General features: G+C 43.2%; 1 long non-coding RNA gene across 1 annotated transcript in view; it reads left to right on the top strand.

Annotated features, from left to right (window-relative positions):
- The window catches only part of LOC132569947 (uncharacterized), a 35453-nt gene extending 12026 nt beyond the window's left edge, over positions 1-23427 (top strand). Inside the window, exons 2-3 of the long non-coding RNA XR_009555298.1 lie at positions 18636-18787; positions 23149-23427. This is a non-coding gene — a long non-coding RNA (uncharacterized LOC132569947). The remainder of the gene's footprint in view (positions 1-18635; positions 18788-23148) is intronic.
- Positions 23428-24750: the final 1323 nt, after the last annotated feature.

Genomic DNA, 24750 nt, shown 5'->3' on the forward strand with positions numbered 1-24750 from the left:
CTGGGGAAATTCCTGTTGGGAATTCGGAGGTGGAGGACAGGGACCTCACTGGGGTACAATGTGATAAAGTCCACCCCCAACCCCCAACCCCAAGCATCCTTTTTCTCCAAGGGAACAGATCTCTGTAGTCTGCAGATGAGTTGTAATTCCAAGGGATCCCCAGGTCCCACCTGCAAACTGGCATCCCTACAGGGTGAGAGAATGGCCTGCCCTTCACTAGCCCCCAGTGAGGCCAGTGTTGAGGATAAACTTCACGTTCCTGCATTGCTTATATTAGTATATATGGCTTTTTATTGACTAATCCAAGCAAAAGAAAAATAGAATATATCTATGGCATTTTTATCCTACCTGTCCTTTTAGGAAGTCACATACATGACCTCCATTTTATCTTCATAACAACCTTGTGAAATTGGTGGCCTAAGAGTGATGGGCTGGCCTGGCCCAGGGTCATCCAGAAAGCATTTGGTCTATGTGAGGATTTAGATCCTAGGGGAGCCACACTAACTCTATGAGGAAGGGAGTTTTAATTGTTGAAAACTTGTACCCTTCATATCCTGCTGGTCTCTAAGGTGCTAATGGACTTGAATCTAGCTGTTGTACTTGAGAGCAACATGGCTATCCTTTGGAACACCACATGATCAAGGCTGTCAAGCGTGAGTTTATATTCTAAAGCCTAGTCGAAGGGAACCAAATTACACAGGGAAGGCAAGATGGGTGAATGAAGTAGATTCATCGCTGGTAGAAACTGAACTGCTTGCTCGTCATCATATTATGAAAAGTACAGCAAATCCAAACAAATATTTGGAATTTAAGGGTATAGGACAGGCCAGTTAGATAATCTGCTAACCCTGGTCAGCATTGAATCGTTCCCCTACGAATGCTCCTGCAAGGAAGGTTTATTTTGTCTAATTTAAAGTGACTCAGGCAATGGGAATTCTACCTCTTCTTTGCTTCATTCCAGAATACTGAGAGAAATAAACTGAGACTCTGTAATCCTTCCACAAACAAACAGTAACTGGAGGAGGCCAGCTGGAGAGAAGCCAAGACCTGATTAATGAAATGCAGGCTAATTAGGTGTCCCATGCCTTTGGTGAGAGAGATGTGTGATCATTGTTTACTTAATGCTTTTCTGTGCCAGGTGCCTCATGGGTCTTATCCCGTTCATCCTTCCTTTACAAACCCTTTAAGAGGGATCATTGGAGTGTCTATATACAGTTGTGTAGCTGGTGCAGCATTTTCATCTGGCAGCTCTGCAGTGTAAAGTCAACACTCCTACATCTTGGGCCTTCAGGCCTTTGCAATAATTTTCCTGTCCTTTCTTCTGTTTGTTTCTTTATTCATATTTCTACCAATTTAATGTAAACACTTCATGCATCTGAACATGTGAGTTGTGACTTATGAAATCTTCTGGTGGAATAAATCCATTAGTCTTTTTAAGGTGCCACACAAACTCTAGGTTTGGCTGCAGTAGAGTAAGGTCTGATTTTCACTTGCAGAAAAATGAGGAAGAACCCCTGAGGTATGTAATATTTCTGTGTCTGCTGAGAGGCTAATAGAATGAGTGGCTTAAAACAACATTAACATGAATAGCAACTAAAATATACAGCGGTTTCTAAACCTGCTTCTAGAAGTAAGCCAGCTTTGGGTTGGGAGATTTCTGGAGCTTGGGGAAGGTGGAATTTGGCAAATGAAGCCTGGGGGGGGGGGGGGGCAGGGAGTAGGGATGCCAGCCTCCAGAATCACAGCTCATCTTCAGTTGAAAGAGATCAGGTTCCCTGGAGAAAATGGATACTTTGGAGGGTGGACTCTATGGCACCGTACCTCATTGAGGTCCCTGTCTGTCGATGATTTAAAAGACATGCGGTCCTTTTAAATGTGATTGCCAGAACTCCCTTTGGAATTCAATCGTGCTTGTTACATCCTTGCTTGTGGCTCCACCCCCTAAGTCTTGTGGCTCCATCCCCAAAGTCCCAGACATTTCTTAAATCGGACCTGGGAACCCTAATCTGCCCCAGCCTCCATACTCAAATCTCCAGGAGTTTCCCAACCTGAATCTGGCAACCCTATACCCCTGCATCCCCACAAAATAATGAACTTTGAATCCACTTTCAATGCACTTTCCAACAGTGGAACATTGTGAGGGCCATGAGCATAGATGGCTTTAAGAGGGAATGAGATTCATGGAAGAGAAGTCCATCACTGGTGCTAGTCACAGTGAGTTACAGCAATCTCTGTATACAGAGGCATAAAACCTCTGAATAGCAGTGCTAGAAGGCAACATCAGGAGAGGGCCTTGGCCTTTATATCCTGCTTATTGGCTCTCCATGACAACTGTTTTAGTTACTGTGAAAACAGATACTCAATTAGATGGACCACAGGTCTGATCCAGCAGGGTTTTTCTTATGTTCTTATGTGTAAATGTGACATTCTCTTAAGAACTGGTACAGATTATTGATCGAAGTTGTGCACTGTGAGACAGAGCCCCTGTTCAAATTCTTCCTGTATCACTTTTAATCTCAGCAGTTTGGGAGGCTCGGGGCAGCTAGGTGACAAAAAAGGTTGGAACAAAGGGAAAAGAGAGTAACAACAACAAAAAACTACGCATGTAGTGCAAATGTACAAAATATAATATATAATTAAATAATTTTAGGGTTGCCAGCCTCCAGGTGAGGCCTGGAGATCTCCCGCTTTTACAACTGATCTCCAACTGGCAGAGCTCAGCTCCCCTGGAGAAAATGGTTGATTTGAAGGATGGACTCTATGGCATTGTACCCTCTCCCAGATTAGGGTTGCCAAGTCTAATTCAAGAAATATCTGGGGACTTTGGAGGTGGAGTCAGGAGACATTGGGGGTGGAGCCAGGAGTAAGGTTGTGACAAGCATGACTGAACTTCAAAGGGAGTTCTAGCCATCAAATCTGAAGAGATTGCACACCTTTTAAATGCCTTCCCTCCATTGGAAATAATGAAGGATAGGGGCACCTTCTTTTGTGGCTCAAAGAATTGGACCCCTGGTCAAATCTTTTTGAAACCTGGAGGGTGTTTTGAGGAGAGTCATCAGATGCTATGCTGCAAATATGGTGCCTCTAACTCAAAAAATGCCCCCCCAGATCCCCCCAGATCAATTCTCCATTATATCCTATGAGAATCGGTCTCCATAGGGAATAACGGAGTGCCCAGCAGACATCCCCCCCTTGCTTTCTGATGACCCTAAAGCAGGTGGGAGGGCCTCCAGTCCAGGGGATCCCCTGCCCCCATCTGGGGATTGGCATCCCTATCCCAGATTGACCCTCAAATAATTTAGGTATTTCCCAACACAGACCTGGCAACCCTACATTCTTATTAGGCACAATCTGAAATTCTCAAAGCTGATTCTTTTCTAGTTGTACTTGAGCACTCTACTGGAACCTTGAGCATTTCAGACTGGATCTAAGAAGATCCATGGGCAAAAGAAATTTTATATCTTGATGAGTTGCCAACATTGGATAAGAATATTTGATACCAGTTACGCTATAGGTGAACATTTCAGTGTGACCAAGGCCCATATGTCTTTGTTAAATTACTGGAATGCCCAATTTTAATTATACCACTGAGGAAGGCCTAGTGCCAAAACACCTTTGGTATTGGTTCTTGGATATGGATACAATATGCACTTTTAAGCCTGTATTTATGTAAATAGACATTTGTCTTTATTTTGGAATAGGCTGCCAATCCCCAGGTCCCAGTGGGGGTTCTTCTGCTTTCCCAGGCTCCTTCCTGCCCCAGGTCAGCTGGCTGGCAGGTGGGGGAAGCCTCACCACCACAGCCACCATGTGACTTTCCACCTCCAGAGGCTTCAGTCTCCGATTGAAAGGCTTCCTCTTGGGATGATGTGTCTGTGTTACTTTGAAGAAGTTGGCAGCAACTTGTGAGTAGAGAGACCAATCCCTCGCATCAGAGTCGCCAGAAATGGGGGCGGGGGGGCAGGAGGGAAACGTCTGCTTAGTACTTAATTATTCCCTATGTGGAGATCGATTCTCATAGGGTATAATGGGGAATTGATCTGGAGGTTTCGGGGGGAGCTGTTTTTTGAGGTAGAGGCACCAAATTTTCAGTATAGTATTTAGTGCCTCTCCCCAAATTACCCCCCGAGTTTCAAAATGATTGGACCAGGGGGTCCAATTCTATGAGCCCCAAAAGAAGGTGCCCCTATCCTTCATTATTTCCTATGGAAGGAAGACATTTAAAAAGGTGTGCTGTCCCTTTAAATGTGATGGCCAGAACTCCCTTGGAGTTCAATTATGTTTGCCACACCCTTGTTCCTGGCTCCGCCCCCAATGTCTCCTGGCTCTACCCCCAAAGTCTCCTGGCTCCACCCCCAAAGTCCTCAGATATTTCTTGAATTGGACATGGCAACCCTATTTTGGAATTAGGTACTTATATGCTGAACCATAGGACTGCTGTTTTTAAATGGTATTTTAGCACTTGTGAATGTATTATTAAATTATATATGATATTTGGTACAATATGCATCATTATTTTTTACCTTCTTTTTCTTTATGCCAGTTTTTTTTTGTTACCTTTATCATGCCGGGTTGTGTTTTTCTCTCTCCCTTTTTGACTGTACTCAGGCTGTTTGTTTTTGCTCCTCTAAATCCCTTCAATGTTTGCTTCAAGCAAAGAATTTTCCAATTTGCTTTGATGTTTTCCCTCCAGGTGAACATCACCAGCAGTTCTACTCTGAAGTTTCACACTTCAGAAGTTCTGTAAGAGGAATCTGGTCACCAGGGATGTGCACACAACCCACGTTGAGAAATGCCTGGGAAGTTGTTCTAGCTAGCACCTCATTAGGAATTTTGAAATCAAAATCACTTTTGAATTTCACTCTCTTTGAAATCAAAAGGGTGGAGATGCAAGGAAAATTCCTTGAGTCATTTATTGCAATTCTGTTTGGTTTGCCTTGAACTTCTTCAGATATTTTGTGACAATTTTCATTTTTGGAGTAATATTTGTGGCAAATAGGTCATCAGAACTTCTGGAAATAACTTGCTTGTGTTACCCTCTCTTACAGATATGCTACTGAGCTGCCTATTTTGATATAAATGTTCTCTAGTTAAAATAAGTAGCCATGCTTGATGTGTCTGTAGCCAGGGGAATGTGTCACTTTATCAGGGCAATCTTTTTTTTTTTCTGAAGGGAAGTTTGTCTTCATTCCATGCCAACTTTTTTTTTTGGGGGGGAGGGGTGCTTTAATAGCATTGATGCTTTGAAATGTTGGGGGAGGAGGTGAGTAGAGTGGTTTCCACAATTTAATTAGGAATATTCAGAGGATCTTAGACCCCAGCTCAGCACTGCTCCCATTTATAGACACATGGTTTTCATTAAATGCTGAGCACAGAATCAGAACATCTCATGTCATTTCCAAATGGAAACCAGGTGCTGCCATGCAAACAACTCTTGTTGTCGTATTTTGTCTGGTGATGACAAAGGAGGAAAGGGGCCTAGAAATTGTCTGGTGTGGGGGTGAGGGGAGAATGGTTTCCTTGAAGTCTTTAAAAACAAATAAAAACACCTCCTCATTTGGTATGATTTGAGTTTCATGCAAATTAAGGTCAGAGAGAAGCCATCATCTACTTATTTATGATGGTTTTGATGAACAATGGTATTTTAATCCGGAGCCAGTGTTATCTTCTCTGAGGGAAAATAGAAAACATCCAAGGCGACATGGAAATAACTTGTAACGATAAGTAGTCCGGCTGACTGACATAGATGGAGCCACAGTACAAGTTCATGGAAGACAAGCAAACTCATAGTGTGACAGACCTGATTCTCATTGTGAGTTTTATGGAGTACCAAAGCTAGGTGGCTCATCCTGGGCATTGTCGACTGCATGTCCCAGGCTTGCCCAATATTGTCATGCCTCAGAAGCTAAGCAGGGTCGGCCCTGGTTATTGCTGGGATGGGGGACTTCCAAGGAAATCCAAGGTTACTACACAGAGGCAAGCAACAGCAAACCACCTCTGAACATCTCTTGTCTTGAAAACCCTAGGCTGCGGTCAGACATGCATTTATATCTGACATAGCCATGGATGCCTGTTGGATTTAAAGTGCACCTCCACATGGCAACAGCTGGGAATGGTCTATGAGTCATGGGCAATCCATCCTGCCCCAACTGAGTTCTGGACTTATTTGACAGTACAGAAAGTCTGGCATTTGTACACAAATGCTAGAAGTGTTCAAAGTAAAATTGGTGAGTTGGAATGTTTAGTGTTGGCAGAAAACATAGACATTGTGGGAATTTCAGAAACTTGGTGGAATGAAAAGAATCAGTGGGACACGGTGATTCCTGGATATAAGTTATATCGGAAGGATGGAGAGGGAAGGGTTGGAGGTGGGGTGGCTCCGTATGTCAGAGAGGGTACAGTCCAGTAAGACTGAGGTCAGAGAATTAGATTCCCTTCTAGAAATGCTTTGGGTTGAAATAGAGGGCCCAAAAGGAAATTTAACTACGAGAGTTTGTTATCGCCCACCAAATCAAAAGATAGAGGACGATTATAATATGATGGAAGGCTTAAAAATAGCGGCTAGACGTAAAAACTGTGTCATAGGTGATTTTAACTACCCGCAGATTGATTGGGTCAATATGTGTTCTGGTCGAGAGAAAGAGACTGAGTTTCTAGATGCTCTCAATGACTGTGCTATGGAGCAGATGGTCTCTGAACCTACCAGGGATGGGGCGATCCTGGATTTGGTCCTAAGTAATGCCCAAGACTTGATGAGAGATGTAAAAGTGATTGCACCACTTGGGAGCAGTGACCATAATATTATTGATTTCACCGTTTGTATAAAGAGAGAGTTGCCCCAAAAGACCGACACAACCATGTTTAACTTTAAAAGGGGTAAATTCTCTGAGATGAGGAGGCATGTGAAGAGGAAACTGAAAGGAAAGGTAAATACAGTCAAAACCCTTGGGGAAGCTTGAAGGCTATTTAAAACTACAATCCTAGAAGCTCACATAAAATATATACCACAATTTAGGAAAGGCACAAACAGGTATAAGAAAAGGCCTGCATGGTTAACAAACAGAGTAATGGAAGCTGTAAAAGGTAAGAAGGACTCCTTTAAGAGGTGGAAAGCTAGTCCAAATGAGATTAATAAAAGGGAACACAGGATGTGGCAAATCAAATGCAAGACTGTGATCAGGCAGGCAAAAAGGGACTATGAGGAGCATATTGCAAAAAACAAAAATACCAACAATAAAAATTTCTTCAAATATATTAGAAGCAGGAAACCAGCCAGGGAGGCAGTGGGGCCCTTGGATGACCAAGGGGTCAAAGGATTACTGAAGGAGGATAGGGAAATGGCTGAGAAGCTGAATGCATTTTTTGCCTCTGTCTTCACTGTGGAAGATGAGAAGTGTTTGCCTGCTCCAGAACCACTTATTTTGGAAGGGGTGTTGAAAGACCTGAGTCAGATTGAGGTGACAAGAGAGGAGGTCCTATAACTGATAGATGAATTAAAAACTAATAAGTCACCAGGTCCGGATGGCATACATCCAAGAGTTCTGAAAGAACTCAAAGTTGAACTTGTGGCTCTTCTGACAAAAATATGTAATCTTTCATTGAAATCTGCCTCCGTTCCTGAGAACTGGAAGTTAGCAAATGTCACCCCATCTTTAAAAAAGGTTCCAGAGGAGATCTGGGAAACTACGGACCAGTCAGTCTGACTTCAATACTGGGAAAGTTGGTAGAAACCATTATCAAGGACAGAATGAGTAGGCACATTGATGAACACAAGTTATTGAGGAAGACTCAGCATGGGTTCTGTAAGGGAAGATCTTGCCTTACTAACCTGTTACATTTCTTTGAGGGGATGAACAAACATGTGGACAAAGGAGACCCAATAGATATTGTTTACCTTGACTTCCAGAAAACTTTTGATGAAGTTCCTCATCAAAGGCTCCTTAGTAAGCTCGAGAGTCATGGAGTAAAAGGACAGGTCCTCTTGTGGATCAAAAACTGGCTAATTAATAGGAAGCAGAGAGTGAGTATAAATGGGCAGTCTTCGCAGTGGAGGACGGTAAGCAGTGGAGTGCCGCAGGGCTCAGTACTGGGTCCCATGCTCTTTTACTTGTTCATAAATGATTTGGAGTTGAGAGTAAGCAGTGAAGTGACCATGTTTGCGGATGACGCTAAATTGTTCAGGGTGGTGAGAACCAGAGAGGATTGTGAGGAACTCCAAAGGGATCTGTTGAGGCTGGGTGAGTGGGCGTCAACGTGGCAGATGAGGTTCAGTGTGGCCAAATGCAAAGTAATGCACATTGGGGCCAAGAATCCCAGCTACAAATATAAGTTGATGGGGTGGAAATGGCAGAGACTGACCAAGACTGACTCACTGAAAATGTCAAGACAGTGTGCGATTGCAATAGAAAAGGCCAACACCATGCTGGAAATTATTAGGAAGGGAATTGAAAACAAATCAGCCAGTATCATAATGCCCCTGTATAAATCGATGGTGCTGTCTCATTTGGAATACTGTGTGCAATTCTGGTCACCGCACCTTAATAAGGATATTTTAGCCTTGGAACAAGTCCAGAAAAAGGCAACTAGGATGATTAAAGGGTTGGAACACTTTCCCTATGAAGAAAGGTTAAAACGCTTGGGGCTCTTTAGCTTGGAGAAACGTTGACTGTGGGGTGACATGATAGAGGTTTACAAGATTATGCATGGGATGGAGAAAGTAGAGAAAGAAGTACTTTTCTCCATTTCTGACAATACAAGAACTCGTGGGCATTCGATGAAATTGCTGAGCAGTCGGGTTAGAATGGATAAAAGGAAGTACCGTATTTTTCGGACCATAAGACGCACCCCCCCCAAAAAAGTGGGGGGAAAGTGCCTGCGTCTTATGGTCCGAATACTAAAAGATGAGGGGGGAGGGGCCTGCAGCCCCCAGGAGACAAACGGTGAGATGGCTCCCTTCGCCCCCATCGCCAACCCAGCACTTCGCAGGGAGCAATCTCACTGCTTGTCTCCCAGCCAGGCGTGCTTCCCCCGCGCTTGCGTGCCTGGATGGGAGACAAGCGGCGAGATCGCTCCCTGCGAAGTGCTGGGTTGGCGATGGGGGCGGAGGGAGCGATCTCGCCGCTTGTCTTCCAGCCAAGCGTGCTTGCCCCGTACTTGCGTGCCTGGCTGGGGGACAAGCGGCGAGATCGCTCCCTCCGCCCCCATCGCCAACCCAGCACTTTGCAGGGAGCGATCTCGCCGCTTGTCTCCCAGCCAGGCACACAAGCGCGGGGCAAGCACGCCTGGCTGGAAGACAAGCGGCGAGATCGCTCCCTCCGCCCCCATCGCCAACCCAGCACTTTGCAGGGAGCCATCTCGCCGCTTGTCTCCCAGCCAGGCGTGCTTGCCCCGCGCTTGCGTGCCTGGCTGGGAGACAAGCGGCGAGATCGCTCTCACCGCAAATCCAGCACTTCGCAGGCGCCGGCATGCTTCTCCCGCGCCTGCGTGCGGCCCCCGGCCGAGGCGGCCCGAAGGCTGCAATGGCGCCCGCATCACCGAAGATGGCCATTTGCGCACGTAGATGAAGGTGCGTCTTATGGTCCGGTGCGTCTAATCGTCCAAAAAATACGGTACTTCTTCACCCAAAGGGTGATTAACATGTGGAATTCACTGCCACAGGAGGTGGTAGCAGCTACAAGCATAGCCAGCTTCAAGAGGGGGTTAGATAAAAATATGGAGCAGAGGTCCATCAGTGGCTATTAGCCACAGTGTGTGTGTGTGTGTGTGTGTGTGTATAAAATTTTTGGCCACTGTGTGACACAGAGTGTTGGACTGGATGGGCCATTGGCTTCTCTTATGTTCTTACATTCTTATGATGATGGGCCACTAACAGATTTTCCCTGTCTGATCGCTCCAGCATTATCAAGCGATTGGGCCGCACCAAATGAGATAAAGAAAAGGCACTGTTGTTAGAGGGTAGGTATGCCAGCCTCCAGGTGGGACTTGGGGATCCCCTCATCTCAAGACTACAGAGATCAGTTTCCCTGGATGACTAAAGCAATATATACAGAACCACAGGCAAAACTTTGTGTGAATGCAGACTTAACTGAACAACTGAAGATCAGCAAAGGCACTAGACAAGGTTGCCCTCTATCTCCATAGTTGTTTATAATGACCCTAGAGGTCTTGCTGACTCAAATTGATGAAGATAGTGAAATAGAGGGATTGAAGTTGAAAGGTTTTTCCTAAAAATACAGAGCCTTTGCAGACGATGTGATGTTCATCAACGAGAACTCAGTACAAGTGACCCCTTTGTTGTTAAAGAAAATTAAAGAGTATGGTGAGTTAGCTGGCTTTTATATTAATAAAGAAAAATCAAAAATCCTTACTAAGAATCTGACACTAAACAAACAGAAAGAATTACAAAATGCCACTGGATGTGAAGTTGCCTCCAAGGTAAAATATTTAGGTGTGGAGATGACGATGAAAAACATTGACTTATATAAGAACAATTATGAAAAGCTCTGGCATAAAATAGAAGGTGATATGTTAAAATGGAATAAACTAAACATATCCATGCTGGGGAGGATATCTGCCATTAAAATGAATGTTCTACCAAGGATGATGTTTTTATTTCAAACTATCCCAATAGTGAAAGACAAGAAACAATTTAATCTGTGGCAAAGAAAAATTTCAGAGTTTATTTGGGCGGGCAAGAAACCAAGAATTAAAATGAAAATCTTAACAGATGCAAAAGAAAGAGGCGGCTTCCAACTACCTGATTTAATGCTATACCATGAAGCAGTTTGTTTGGTATGGATTAAGGAATGGATGACTTTGATCAACAAAAAATTATTGGCGCTAGAAGGACATGGAAATATATTTGGTTGGCATGCATATATGTACTATGGGAAAGAGAAGATGGATGGTTTTTTTTCACATCACTATATAAGGAGGAGTTTGCTGAATACTTGGAAAAAATATAGTAAATATGGAGATGAGAGGAAACCACTTTGGATTGTGCCAACAGAAGTAATAAGTGTGCCGCAAAGTGTAAGGGAAGGGAAATGGGCATCATACGAACAACTGCTAAAGTTCAAGGGGGGCAAAGTTGAAATAAAATCGATTGAAGAATTGCAGGACAAATTTGATTGGTTTCAGCTGTTACAAATTAAAAGCTTGATAGAGAAAGAGAAAGACATTAAAAGTACAGGTATAAGATGAGAGAAAACAGAAATGGAGAAAATGCTGCTGGGCGAGAATGAAAAATTGATTTCAAGGATGTATAAAATGATTTCAAGGATGTTATTGAAATGGTCTACAGAGTAAGACAGCAGCAACTTGATGTTATTTCTTACTACCAAAGCAAATAAAACTCAAAATGGACAAGAATCCAACATAATTGGTTCATTTTCCTCAATAATCCATAGATTCTTTGAAAATATTGTTTTAATTTTTTAATATTTTATCATGCTTTACTTTGTAAGCCACTTTGAACAAGTTGGCATAATTGAACAAGATGGCATAATTTTTTTAAATCAAATGCATAAGTAAAACTTTTCACCCAGTACTATGTTTTCATGTCCTAAAACATTTATCCAAATTTCTACTTCTTCTACAGCTACAGGTATTAGAGACATGTAGTAGGAAAGTGAACCAGTTTTTTAAATCACAACACCCATATTTCTAAAGAAAAAAAAATCTAGAATATCATTTTAAAAAGTTAGACTACCACCAGTGTTCCCTCTAAGCTGAGTTAGTGTGAGCTAGCTCACAGATTTTTAGCCTCCAGCTCGCACATTTTTGTCTTAGCTCAGGAAGGATGACCCCAGAGCACAATAATTTATGCAGTAGCTCACAACTTTAATGCTAGTAGCTCACAAGGTAGAATTTTTGCTCACAAGACTCTGCATGGCTGTCCCCAGCACATGGCCATTCCTCTTGCACCTTTTCTGTTCATTCATTGTGATTGAAACTATGGGATGTTTTCTTCTTGCAACAACAAATAGCCATGTAGCCTGACATCAGTGGGGGGGGAAACAGAGCATGGATGGCTGATTACAGACCAGCACTTTGGGCCGACTCAGAGACACCTCTGAAGTCAGCCCAAAAAACCCCTCTGCACGCAAACATCTGCCGGGCGTCCCCATTCTGCACTCACCCTGTCCTTCCGACCATTCCACCTGGCTGAAAAAAACTACCATTGTGAAAGTGGTAGCAAATATTTGAGCCGGCAGTTAGTCGCCGGATTGCCGTTTGGACAGGGAAGGGCGCACGGGAGGCAACTTGGCAGTCCGGAGCTGCCAAGCCGTCCCAAGCTGTTCCTTTTTTTAAAAAATTGAAACTGATCAAAAAGAAAACAAAGGAATTCGGCTTCCAGGTCACCTTCCTGTGCGGAGGGGATGCCGACAGCATGCGGGTGAGCATGGGGAGGCTCCATGATGGCTCTTTTTGCACCGCCCCACTCCAGGATGCCTTCCAGCCGCCCCAGAATGCCTGTCTGTTCTCAGCCGATTTGTCCTAATGGTCTGCTCTGGCCACTGGCAGGGAAATGGGGTAGAGTTGCCAGATCCAGGTTGGGAAACTCCTGGAGATTTGTGGGTGGAGTCTGGGGGGAACAGGGACCTCACTGGCGTATAATGCCATAGAGTCCACCCTTTAAAACAGCCATTTTCTCCAGGGAAACTGATCTCTGTAGTCTTGACATGAGGGGATCCTCAAGTCCCACCTGGAGGCTGGCATACCTACCCTCTAACAACAGTGCCTTTTCTTTATCTCATTTGGTGCAGCCCTACGTTCTTTCCCCACTAACAGAACGTCAATATCAATTACCATCCTTGGGCAGAGATCTGCTAACATATGGCTTCTCAGCATGCTACTGGGAGGTTATTTGCATGCTGTCATGGAAAAAATTACAATGTATTCTTAGGGTGTCAAGGTTTTGTGAGTATAGTGATATGAAGATAAGGCATGGATAAGAGCAATGGAACCATACCTGCTTGCGACAGTTTGGCTGCCTTTCATTTCAGTTGTCAGGGTGGATTTTATGAATCCTGGGACACAACTTTAATGTTAGTAGTTTTAATTATTTTTTTTTAAGACCCAGAAGGGAAAAAAATCCTCAATAATTGTATATATTTTTAGAGAAGGGAAATGAAGAGTGAAATCTATTACAGCTCCCATGCACAGCATTTGTGCAAACTGATCTGCATCTGGGCAGTTTGACGACCATTACTAGAAGGCATTACATTGTCATCAGGCACACAGATGAAGCAAAGTAGTAAGTCCCAATACAAAATATAAAACTTTTCCTCCCCATTTAAACAATGTGCCTTTTTAAGTTGGAGGCAACATATGAGGAGCACAGCCACAACAAAGCAGCATTGCATATCTACAATTGGGTTTTTACCCTTTTTTGGACATGTTCTAACTGTTTGGACACAGGCTGACAGTCTGTCAGATATTCAGTCCTCATGATTGCTGCCAGTTTATAGGAAGTGAGATGAATGAGTGGGAAATAAAGTGCTTCTGTTTGTGTATCACTGTGATTTTCTTTCAACTGAATTGATACAAGCTCCCTGCCCCAATAGCCAGGGCTGCCAACTTCCAGGTTGGCAGCTATTACAGAGATCAGTTCCTCAGGAGGACGGTTGCTTTGGAGGGTTGACTCCATGGTGTTATACCCTGCTGAGGTCCTTCCCCTCCCCAAACTCCACCCTCCCCAGGATCAAACCCCAGGTATCAAATCTCCAGGTATTTCCCAATCCAGAGCTGGCAACTCTACCCATGGCTGTCTCAGCACTTAAAAAAGCACACTGGGGTCTGGTAGCAGGGTGAGGAACAAGAGCACTGTGCTGTGCACACAATCAGAACTGGGCCATCACAGCATTTTAAAATTTGTTTAAAATGGTGGCTGTGCCAAGAGGATGCCATTATATTTAGTTTGGCACCTGAGTCTTTAAATGTATGCTGATGTGCCTGTATTTATGACTATAATGCCAGAAACCTGTTCTGAGTGATAAACTAAACTGCTTTTGAAGAATATATGTGACAGTGTGGGTGGGCTAAATCTGCATTGTGTTGTGCTTAGCTATCTGTAGAGATAAAATTTAAAAACAGCTTTAGGTTTGATGGGATTATCATACTTGCAGTAAAAGCAAAGCAGAGATCAGTTTTTTTTTAAAAAAACAGTACAGTTCTTGCCCTATCTTTTGAAAAATCTGTGCATGCTATTTACATTTAGGACTACTTGCATTCTAAGAATTATTAGTGCTTGAGGAGCAGAAAGGATGCTGTGAACGTTGTGATAAACAGGTTTGGCAGGCAACCAAGCAGATCATGTTAAAGAGCCATGATTGCTCTTGAGCTGAGCCTCAGATGTCCTCATGCCATCACCATCTGGCTGAAACAGCTGCCCAACAGCTCTGTGGCTGTGCAGTAGCTGTTGTATTTCAGTTTTGTTTTCTTCTGCCTTTGGGGGCACTCTTGCATGTGACTCCATGGTGTTCTTCCCCCAAGGTTGGTGGAGTTTGGGAATTAATGACACAGGAAGGGTACTATGAATCATGTGTGTAATTGTGAAATAAAATATACAATAACACAGATGTAAAAATTGAGGAGTAAGACTTTTAAAACAAATATATTGTTTGAATTTATAATCACTATCTGACAAATTAATTTACTCATAATTGACTGCTAAGCTGCAAGCTGTGATGATGGGTTTGTGGGGAAACCGAGGACGCTAGGATCACCATAGGGCTGTGTAAGAATGTGCTGCCAACTGCACTCTAGTGTTTGAATATGTGAAAAGTAACCTGATAACAGACTCGAGCTGCTTGTGAGCAGTCAAACATCTTGTCAAAAAATTGGTCCCATCCTTATGACTGGTGAGCGGAACATGAACTGACCCAGATGGTGTTTGAGAAGTCATAGAGATCATTTTGTGAAAAACGTATTGTCATGTTTCACGTATGAAATTTTTAATTCTTTAACAACAGTTGGAAATTCCTCTTCATGGCTTCTTTCTTTTACCTCTCCTTTAATGCCAATAAAGGTAACTGAACTGACTTCTACAAGTGGAATTCGCTCAGGAAATGCTGCATATGCTCGCCATTCTCTCAATAACTTGTGTGAAATAAATACAACTTCCAGACTATACATTCTTCTTTCCAAATAAATTTTCCAGGCTGTCCACAATAGGACAGCTTCTAATAATAACAATTTCATAAAATTTGCAGACTTGGATCTTGTGCCATTCTGTTGATGCAGCAGCAGCGTCTCAAATGGAGGGGCGGGAGCTTTTGGCCAATTCTCCTCTCCTGAGGCAGGCTCTCAGTTCTCTCCCTACACTTCCTTCAGGTTCACTGACCAACAGACTGAGCACAATTTTGGAGGACACAGAAGGCTGAGGGGAGGGGGGGAGGCAGGGAGGCTGCCTTCCTGTCATGTGGTTATGTATTCCTTTGGATCCAAGCCATAAAAACAAGGAATTATTTTAAAATCAAGTTAAATATGTGACCATAATGATGATAATAGCTACAAATCAGCAACATTTAAAAAGGGATAAAATAATCAAGGGATCAGTCAAGTAAGCTGTAAGAAAATAAAATAGTTTTGCCCTGGTGCCTGAAAGAAAACAACGGATGAACCTATGTTCTATAAGTGAATCACCACAAGAGTAAAATCAGTTCACCCCCTACCTTAATTTTGTAGGTGGGAACATTTGGAGCACTGTCTTAAAAGATCTACATGACCCTACATCCTCTAGAGGAGCAGTTTGTAGCATACCAATAGCAAATATTACTTATTTAGGTAAGATTCAGAACTGCAAATCATAAAGCAAATGTCCTGGAGAGGATGTTGGACACATCTTATGGCATGAGGAGTTATGTTTAATTTCTTTGACAGCTCAGAACTTTACCATCTCAGAACAATAAAAAAGAAATCTGGCAAGGTACATGCACAGCATTGTTTCCAAAGCCTTGTGATGTGTACTCTCATTCTTCCGTCACTTCTTGTTTGCAGTCTGTGCAGTGTGTTTTTAAAAAAACAATGAAAAACCTGCTTGACAAGAGATGTGACACTTGGCAGAGCACACAGACGTGAGAGGCACCTCTGGTACTGCCAAGCTACCTTCAACTGAACAAGAATTGTCAACAGAACACTGGCTTACTACACAGCTCCAAATAATTTTGGATTAACTTTCTAAAGGCCTTATTGTTCCCCTTTTGGGGATGCTGAGGAATTTGTTCCTGCTTTCAGGACCTTTTGGAGGGCAGGGAGAATCATTCCCTGATGCTATGTCTATTCAAAACATTTTTATCCTTCCTTTCCTCCAAGAGACTTAGGTCACGGGCCTCCCCTCCTCTTTTTGATCCTTACAACCAGGGCTTATTTGGTAGAAAAAGCCCAGCAGGAACTCATTTGTGGATTAGGCCACACCCCTGACATCACCATTGTTTTGTACAGGATCTAGGACCTGCCTACCTTTGGGACTGTCTCTCCCCACGTGTTCCCCAGAGGGTACTCAGATCAGGATCGCAAAATCTACTAGTAATCCCCGGGCCAAAGGAGGCCAAATTAAAAACCACCAGAGACAGGGCCTTCTCGATTGCAGCCCCCTGCTGGTGGAATCAACTGCCAGAGGAAGTGAGGGCCTTGTGGAACCTTGCGCAGTTTTGCAGGGCCTGCAAGACTGTTCTCTTCCCACTGGCGTTTTACTGACAAGGCGCCTGTATTTCAGGAAATTGGAAGATATGCCATCGCCACTGAAATAGCACTGGAATAGCACCAAACTAATATTTTGTTCTTAACTGTTTTAACTATTGAATATTTTGTTTTACTGTTGAATGTGTAATTTTTAATTCTTATTGATTTTAACTATGTTGGGATTTTATGCTGTGAGCCGCCCTAAGCCTGCTTTGGCAGGAAGGGTGGGATATAAATCAAATAAAATTAATAAATAAAGGGCTTTTGTAGAAAAAGCCCAGCAGGTATTCATTTGCATATTATGCCACACCCCCTGGCACTAATCCAGCCGGAACTACATTCCTGTGCTTTCCTTCTTCTTTTTTTTTTTAAACCCTGCTTACAACTCTATGAGGTGCTTACTCTTAGACTGAATGACTGGCCCTATGTGAGCTCCATGGCTGAGGTTGAAGTTGAAACCAGCTCTTTCCATTCCTAGACTGGCACTCGACCCACACACTGTTTCTTTCTGTGTTATTGTGCAGTGTTTGGATTGTACTTGTCAACAGAGAGTGTTCCAATGCATGTTTATTTATTTAAGGTATTTTTATTCCACTCTTCTTCCAAGGAGCTCAGGGTAGGGTTGCCAAGTACCAGGGACCATAGAGTTTTCCCTCCCAAATGGCTAGAGCGTCTGGGAAAACCACAGAGTTTTCCTGGAATCGCCTAGGGTGGTCGCCACACTCCGGCACAATGACGTCACTTCCGGGTGACGTCATCGTGCCGGCAACGTCAGGGAGGTTTCCCCGCCGACCCGATGTGGGCCAGCAGGTTGGGAACCTCCCTAGTGGAGGAACCCCCGCCTGAACTGGGGGCTTGGCAGCCCTAACTCAGGGTGACATTGGGGGAGGGACCATGGCTCAGTGGTATACCATCTGCTTGGCATGCAGAAGGTCCCAGGTTTAATCCCTGTCATCTCCATCTAAAATGATCTTGACATAGGCAGGGCTTTTTTTGTAGCAGGAACTCCTTTGCATAGTAGGCCACAGATCCCTGATGTAGCCAATCCTCCAAGAGCTTATAGGGCTCTTAGTACTGGGACTATTATAGGCTCCAGGAGGATTGGCTATATCAGGGGTGTGTGGCCTAATATGCAAAGGAGTTCCTGCTACAAAAAAAGCCCTCGTCATAGGTGATGCGAAAGACCTCTTCCTGAGGCCTCAAAGAGCCACTGTCAGTCTGAGTAGCCAATACTCAATCAATCCTTTTATTAGTTCATTTGACCAAAGGACTGAAGCCAAAATTCCAACAATTAGCATAAATATTTAGCAAATATAGAAGTAGCTAATACTGACCTTGAGGGATCAATAAAGCATCTTCATGTATTCATGACTGAATGGTTCCCCTCCTCCATTTTGTTCTCACAACTGCCCTCTGAGGTAAGTGAGAGAGTGACTGGGAGAGAGTAACTGACTCAAGATCAGTAGGTAGATTTCATATTAGAGGAGGGATTTGAATCAAGTTCTTACAGTTACTTTTCAGTTGTAGGCTATTCACTGAACAGGTGCCAAAAGCAGGCAGTCTATCAAAAGTTATTTGTTTGATTATTTATTTATTTATTGCCAATTGATCTTGCTATGGTAGTTTTCAATATTTTTGTGATATTCGCTGTCTTGTGGGCTAAATAAAAAAGCGTGATCTAAATTAATAAAATGGAATCATTATTATGGCTAGTTGCTATGGCCTCTTTCTCATTATCCCTTTCTTTATGCTCTGATGTCTTTCCCCTTCAGTCTCATTCTCTTTCCCTCAAGCTCCTCTTTCTCAGCCCAATGTTTCCTTCAGCTTCTTGCACCTGCACATCTGGGTCTTAACATCCTGCCCACATCCTGGGACCTCTTAATGATTCTCTGCCATTTCCTATGTGTAGTTTTAACACCAGCTGAATGGATGACTCTCCCTTCCCTCAGAGAACCTGGATTGCAGATTGTTGACTCTCCTGAGCAAGAATTCTAGCCATCAATATCACCATCTCACCCAATCTGACTTTGTTTTACTACCACAGCATATATGGACTACATATATGGACTAAAACAAGAGACTGTTTCTTCAAATATCAGTGGTAAGCACCTTTGCAAAAATTGTTTTTGAGCAAATGCTGCCGCAGTTCTACCACACTTGGGTTTACAACATTAATCAAATGACCTAATTTTTTTATTGTGGTAAAAGGCTCAGACATTGAGAGGGGGGAGGCAGACATTACTCTTTTGGACATTAACTCAGTGTTTGTTTGGACATCTCAGTTCTCTTGAATTATGTCTCTTTATTTCAGGACCCTGAAGCCAACACAAATAATATCCCTGATTTCAGTAGTAAGCATTGGACTGTTTCAATACTCTTTGAAAAACTTAAAGCTGACATGAACAAAGCTTTCACATTTAATTGGATTTATTTGGAACCAGCATTCAGCTTCCTCAGAAATGCTTGGGATCTGTCTATTTTGTTAGTCGTAATACATTACCTAGGCTGCAATCAGACAAGCTATTTGATCCAATGTCATTACTTCTCCCCTCCAGATTAAAAATGCTCTTTCAAATAGTGACATCTGTATCCTGTTTCCCAGTCGTTGGCACCCCATTCTCACTCTTGACTTTCCCAACAGTGGAGAAAGTTTAGTCTTTATGGATTGAACTAGTTTCACCATGCATTTCCTAATGTCTGAACTCTCTCTTGCAAAATTAAGCCATTTGGGAAGTCAAATCACATACTTCCATCTGCACATCATTTTTTCCCCTCAGTTCGTGATGTGTGCATAAGTGGATCTTCACCCCAGGGTTTTGGCTCACTGTTTGTGCATCTCTGCACCAAACAATCTGTCAGGATTGGGAGCCCTACTCCCTTATTACCCCCCCCCAAACCCCTCCTTTCTCCTGTTTCTTGGGGCTAGAAAGCCATGGAAATAGTCCCTAGTTAGGTTCCCACATCGGCAGGGAGCCTGAGGATCCCTAATTCAGGGAGACTTGGGTTAAGCTAGAAAAATTTAACAATCCAGGCAGCCTTGCTTCTGAGTAACTTGAGGTGAATATTTGCCTCAAAAGTGTGTGCAGGGCTTTCTGAGCATGGACCTTGGCTAAAGTGTTGTGTGTGGGGAGGTGGACCACAGAGATCAGTTCCCCTGGAGAAAATGAATGCTTTGGAAGGTGGACTCTATGGCATTGTACCCCATGCAGGTCCCTGTCTCCCCCAGGTTCCATCCCCAAATCTCCAGGAGTTTCCCTGACTGAAGCTAGCAGCCCTACTTCCCATTCCACTTTCCCCCATGCATTTTTGGCTTCAGAGTTGCTAACACTAGCACAGTATGCACTACCACTAAGCTGCCTCATAAAATGAGTGCATTTGAAGTGGTTAGATACATGTAGTATGCTGACATGGGTGAGTGCTCTACTCATGGTCATCAGGACTTCTGTTTTTATTATGGTATTAAGATTATTGGAAACTAAAAGTGCACTGCAAGTGATATATTTATTGCATATATGTATGTATCTAATGAAAAAGTCATTCCTCCCTTAATATCTATGTGATCTAGTTTGGTCCTATTGGGTTGAGCTCTTGTTTCAGTTTCCAGTTTTGTATGTTAACTGAAGTTGTTGGTTGTTGGAATTGTCTCCTTGCAAATAAATGGCTGATGTTTTGAGCCAGCTTGTCTCTGCTGAATGGACCTAAGAATGGGTGCCTGAGTGAGTACTCTAACCGGGGAATCCACAGCCAAATGGGGACAATACAACAGCAACAGCAACTGACTAGTGCAACCTTCCCACTCTTCACTTGCTCACCTTTGTAGTAGAACTGTGTCTCAGGCCTTGTTTACTAGCGCTGAGTTGGTGGGACAGACTGTACCTCTTCAGAATGCAGATGAGGGATTACATTCTGTAAAATTCCTTCAGATTAGTAATTCTCTGTAAAAATGGAATGTTAGAATGGCATGCAATAGTGTTTCTTCATAGTGTGCTTATGCTTAAATTGCAAGGAGTTTTTGCAAGAGGAAGCAGCAGGGCTTTTTTTTTTGCAGGAACACAGTTCCGGCTGGCTTGGCCAGCGCTCTGGCTCAAGAAAAGGTCTCCAGTAGAGGTAAGGCATTAGGCAGCCACAAGCTCCCACACTGCATGCTCTGTCCTCTCTGCCGCCTCCAGCCTCCAACGGGCTTGCAAAGAGAGCAAAGAGACAGAAAGTTACCTATGAATGCCCCCTCCTGGGAGAAGCTGGGCCTGCCTCTGCTTGATTCACCACATGTGGCTCTCTCTCTCCAGCTGTGGGTTTTTTTTGGTGGGGGGCAAGGTCTCTTACTGGGCTGTGTGAGAACACACAGCTGTGAAATGCAGCTGATGGCACTGCACTGTACTGTTCTGTGTCAATATGCAGAAAGTAACTTACTGGATGGGTGACGTCACTTGCAGTATGCAAACGAGTTCCTGCTGAGCTTTTTCTACAAAAAAAGCCCTATTGAACATTAAGCTGTTATTAAATTTTATTTCTGCAGACTGAAGTGGCACAATCTAGTCTACCATTTCAGAACTTTACTCTCTGATTCTGCTGCACATGTAGTAGACCTTCAGTCTGAGGTGAACAACTCATAGACAGGGCAAGCATTGGGAGGGGGGAGGGGAGTGAAGCATATTGCACTCTGAGTAGCTGTCACCGAGAAGAAGTTTGGAAGCAGTTGCATACAGAAACGAACAAATGCAGCCAATTTAAAACAAGCAATCTGGGTGTGACCTGCTTCCTAAAGAAAATGGCCTCTTTCTCTCCTTCTAACAAGAATGCCGAGAGATGTTTCCCTTAAGCTGCAAATACTGCCCTTCATTCTTAAAAAGGAAGAGGAGGAGTTGCCATAAACGGACTCTTCTTTAAGCTTCGTAGCACCAAAGAAAACAGCAACTAGCTTTTCAGAAGCAGAAGTAGGTAGGCTGTTTACTTGGGCAGCCGCTATCTTGGCTTAACAGAGCAGACCAGACACTGCCAGAGTAAGCAAGACACTGCCGCCTTGAACAGAAGACGGTCATTGCCAAATATGTGGACACAACTGTGTGTGGCAGCTCTTTCTCTTCCTCTCCCTTGATGAAGTTAGAGCTCCTTCAGGTCAAGCATGTCCCTTATATATAAGATGACAGGGCTTTTTTTGTAGCAGGAACTCCTTTGCATATTAGGCCACACCTCCCTGATGTAGCCAGTCCTCCAAGAGCTTACAGGGCTCTTAGTACAGGGCCCACTGTAAGCTCCAGAAAAACTGGCTACATCAGGCGAGTGTGGCTTAATATGCAAAGGAGCTCCTGCTACAAGAAAAGCCCTGTAAGATGGTATTTACCAAGCTGATTATGCACAGGGTTAAATACTACTATCTTTCCTTTTTCTTTTATGGTATTTTTGTATTTGTGTGTGTACCGACACACTTGGAAGTCATGGCAACTTCTGGTGACTGACCCCTGGAGGATATTCAGAGAAGAGGCTGAATAAAAAGCTTGCCCACCTCCTGGTACTACAAGGAGGTCTCCCATCCAAGTACTTGCCAGAGCTGACTCTGCTTAACTTCTTAGATCTGAAGAGATAAGGCTTGCCTGGGCTATCCAGGTCAGGGCAATCCTACTATCTTTTCCACTGGCAAAAAAAAGGGGGGGGGAGAGAAGGGAACTATGATAGGGACCATGGGGTTTGAATGGAGAAAAGCTATGGATGTCAGAAGCTGCATTGAGAAGGGAAATTGGGCATGGCTTTTTTTTGTAGCAGGAACTTCTTTGCATATTAGACCACACACCCCTGATGTAGCCAATCCTCCAAGAGCTTTCAGGGCTCTTCTTACAGGATTGGTTACATCAGGGGGGTATAGTCTAATAGCCAAAGGAGTTCCTGCTACAAACAAAAGCCCTGGAATTGGGTCAGTTATAGCAGAAAAGGTGGTAGTATGCAGCCCCCATTTTCAGGAGTCATCTCACATTGTCTGAAAACAAGGGGTTTTTTGTAGCAGGAACTCCTTTGCATATTAGGCCACACACCCCTGATGTAGCCAATCCTCCAAGAGTTTACAGGGCTCTTAATACAAGGCCTACTGTAAGCTCCAGGAGAATTGACTACATCAGGGGTGTGTGGCCTAATATGCAAAGGAGTTCCTGCTTCCAAAAAAAGCCCTGCCTGAAAAAAGTTGAGAACTGTTCTAGGGTTGTCTTTCCCCCTCCCCTTTTCTCAGGGTTCTCGAGGCCACTACAAAATATTCAATGTGAATATTGAATATTCAATATTCAATGTGTAATTTGAAATAACTCCCTAAAAGTGAAAAGAGTCACCAGTCAAGAATGGCAGGGAAAAAAATTATATATATCCTAAAAAGCCCTGATTAGTAATTTTTTTAAAATTTTAACAACAACAATAAAGATAATGACAACGCATCACTAATCACAAGATAATAATGACATATCACTCACTTCATTCTAGAATTGATGTTCATTGTCTTTACTTACCAAGAAAATTTGGTGGAAGATGTCTCTTGGAAGTTAAGCAAACAGTTGGAAAAGAAAAATGAGCACAGAATGACTACATCGAGAAAAGTAATGAGGACCTTCCAGCTGAAATGTACAGGGCAGGTTTACGTAAGGTTACAGAAACCAAAGATGATTACAAAAAGACTGAAATCAGAACTAACTTTGACAACTGGAAACGAAACTTGCATGGGCAATATTTGAAAGACACAGATAATAAAGCTGATAATGAAAACTCCTGGAAGTGGCTCCAAAATGGGCACTTCTAGCTGCACAAGACTGGGCATCTATAATGAAAGTTATGAAAGCCAAGATTCAGAAGGCCAGTGATAACAGCAAATGTTAACCTGGCAAGACAAAGGATGGTCAGTGCCTGCAGTAAATTTGCTCAAACTAACTATAAAGAATGTCACAATAGAGCTGCAACTATGTTGCACTGGAATCTTTGCAAGAAATATGGCTTATCATCAGCCAGAAATTCATAGGAGCACAAACCAGACAAGATAATGGAGAATGATGAAAAACCACTGATGTCACAATTGTAGAAAAAATGAAAAATGAGGTTTGGATTTGTTGATACTGGAATCCCAGAACACAGCAAAATAGAAAACAAAGAACAGAAGACCACAAAATACCAAGACCTACAAACAGAGTTAAAGCATCTCTGGGAGAAGGTTACTATTGTGCCAGTTCTCATAGAGCCAGTTTGGTGTAGTGATTAAGTGTGCAGACTCTTATCTGGGAGAACCGGGTTTGATTCCCCACTCTTCCACATGCAACTGGCGATGCAACTTTGAATAAGTCACAGGTTTTCCCAGAGCTGTTCTTCTCAAGGGCAGTTTCTGTCAGAGCTCTCTCAGCTCCACCTACCTCACAAGGTGTCTGTTGTGGGGAGGGGAAAGGAAAGGAGACTGTAAAGTGTTCTCAGATTCCTTTGGATAGTGAAAGGTGGAGCATAAATCCAATCTCCTCTTCCTCCATTTTCAACTGGTACAATATAATGTATTTGGGCTTCTCTGTGTCACTGGCTTTACCAGCCTCCCTCTTGAGGCAGCACATTCTGTTTCATTTATGTCTGTGACAGTTGCATCATATCATTTTTTCAGATATGTTTTTAAAATATATGATTGAGGGAGAAAGAAAAGACAAGAAAACAGTTCTGTATGGGGTGCAACTAGCACACAAGCTGAAGAGACAGCAGCTGTGGAACAGTTGCGTCATCCAAAGATGTTCAATTTAAGGCAGCTGACAGAAAGTAGAATTGCTCTCTGAAGCCCTCTGCTAGCTGATAATCTCCAAGCCTTTGCTGGGCAATAACATCCTGGGGCACTAAGATGAGTTTAGCACTTAAGACATACAAAGTGATCCTAAACCGAATATCAGTCTTTGTTAAAAGGAGTTTCCTTTCACTGGTTCACAACATGGGCATTTGCTGAGGAAAATCAGACACTTTTTAGCTTCCTTGGCTTGACTACTTACCAGCTCGTGTTGGATTTAAGTCTGTGCAGGACAAGGAAATGTCACGTTTCAGTTGCATGCATAGGTTTCCAGCAACATG

Source organism: Heteronotia binoei, chromosome 4, assembly GCF_032191835.1.
Source record: "Heteronotia binoei isolate CCM8104 ecotype False Entrance Well chromosome 4, APGP_CSIRO_Hbin_v1, whole genome shotgun sequence".
Lineage (NCBI taxonomy): Eukaryota > Metazoa > Chordata > Lepidosauria > Squamata > Gekkonidae > Heteronotia > Heteronotia binoei.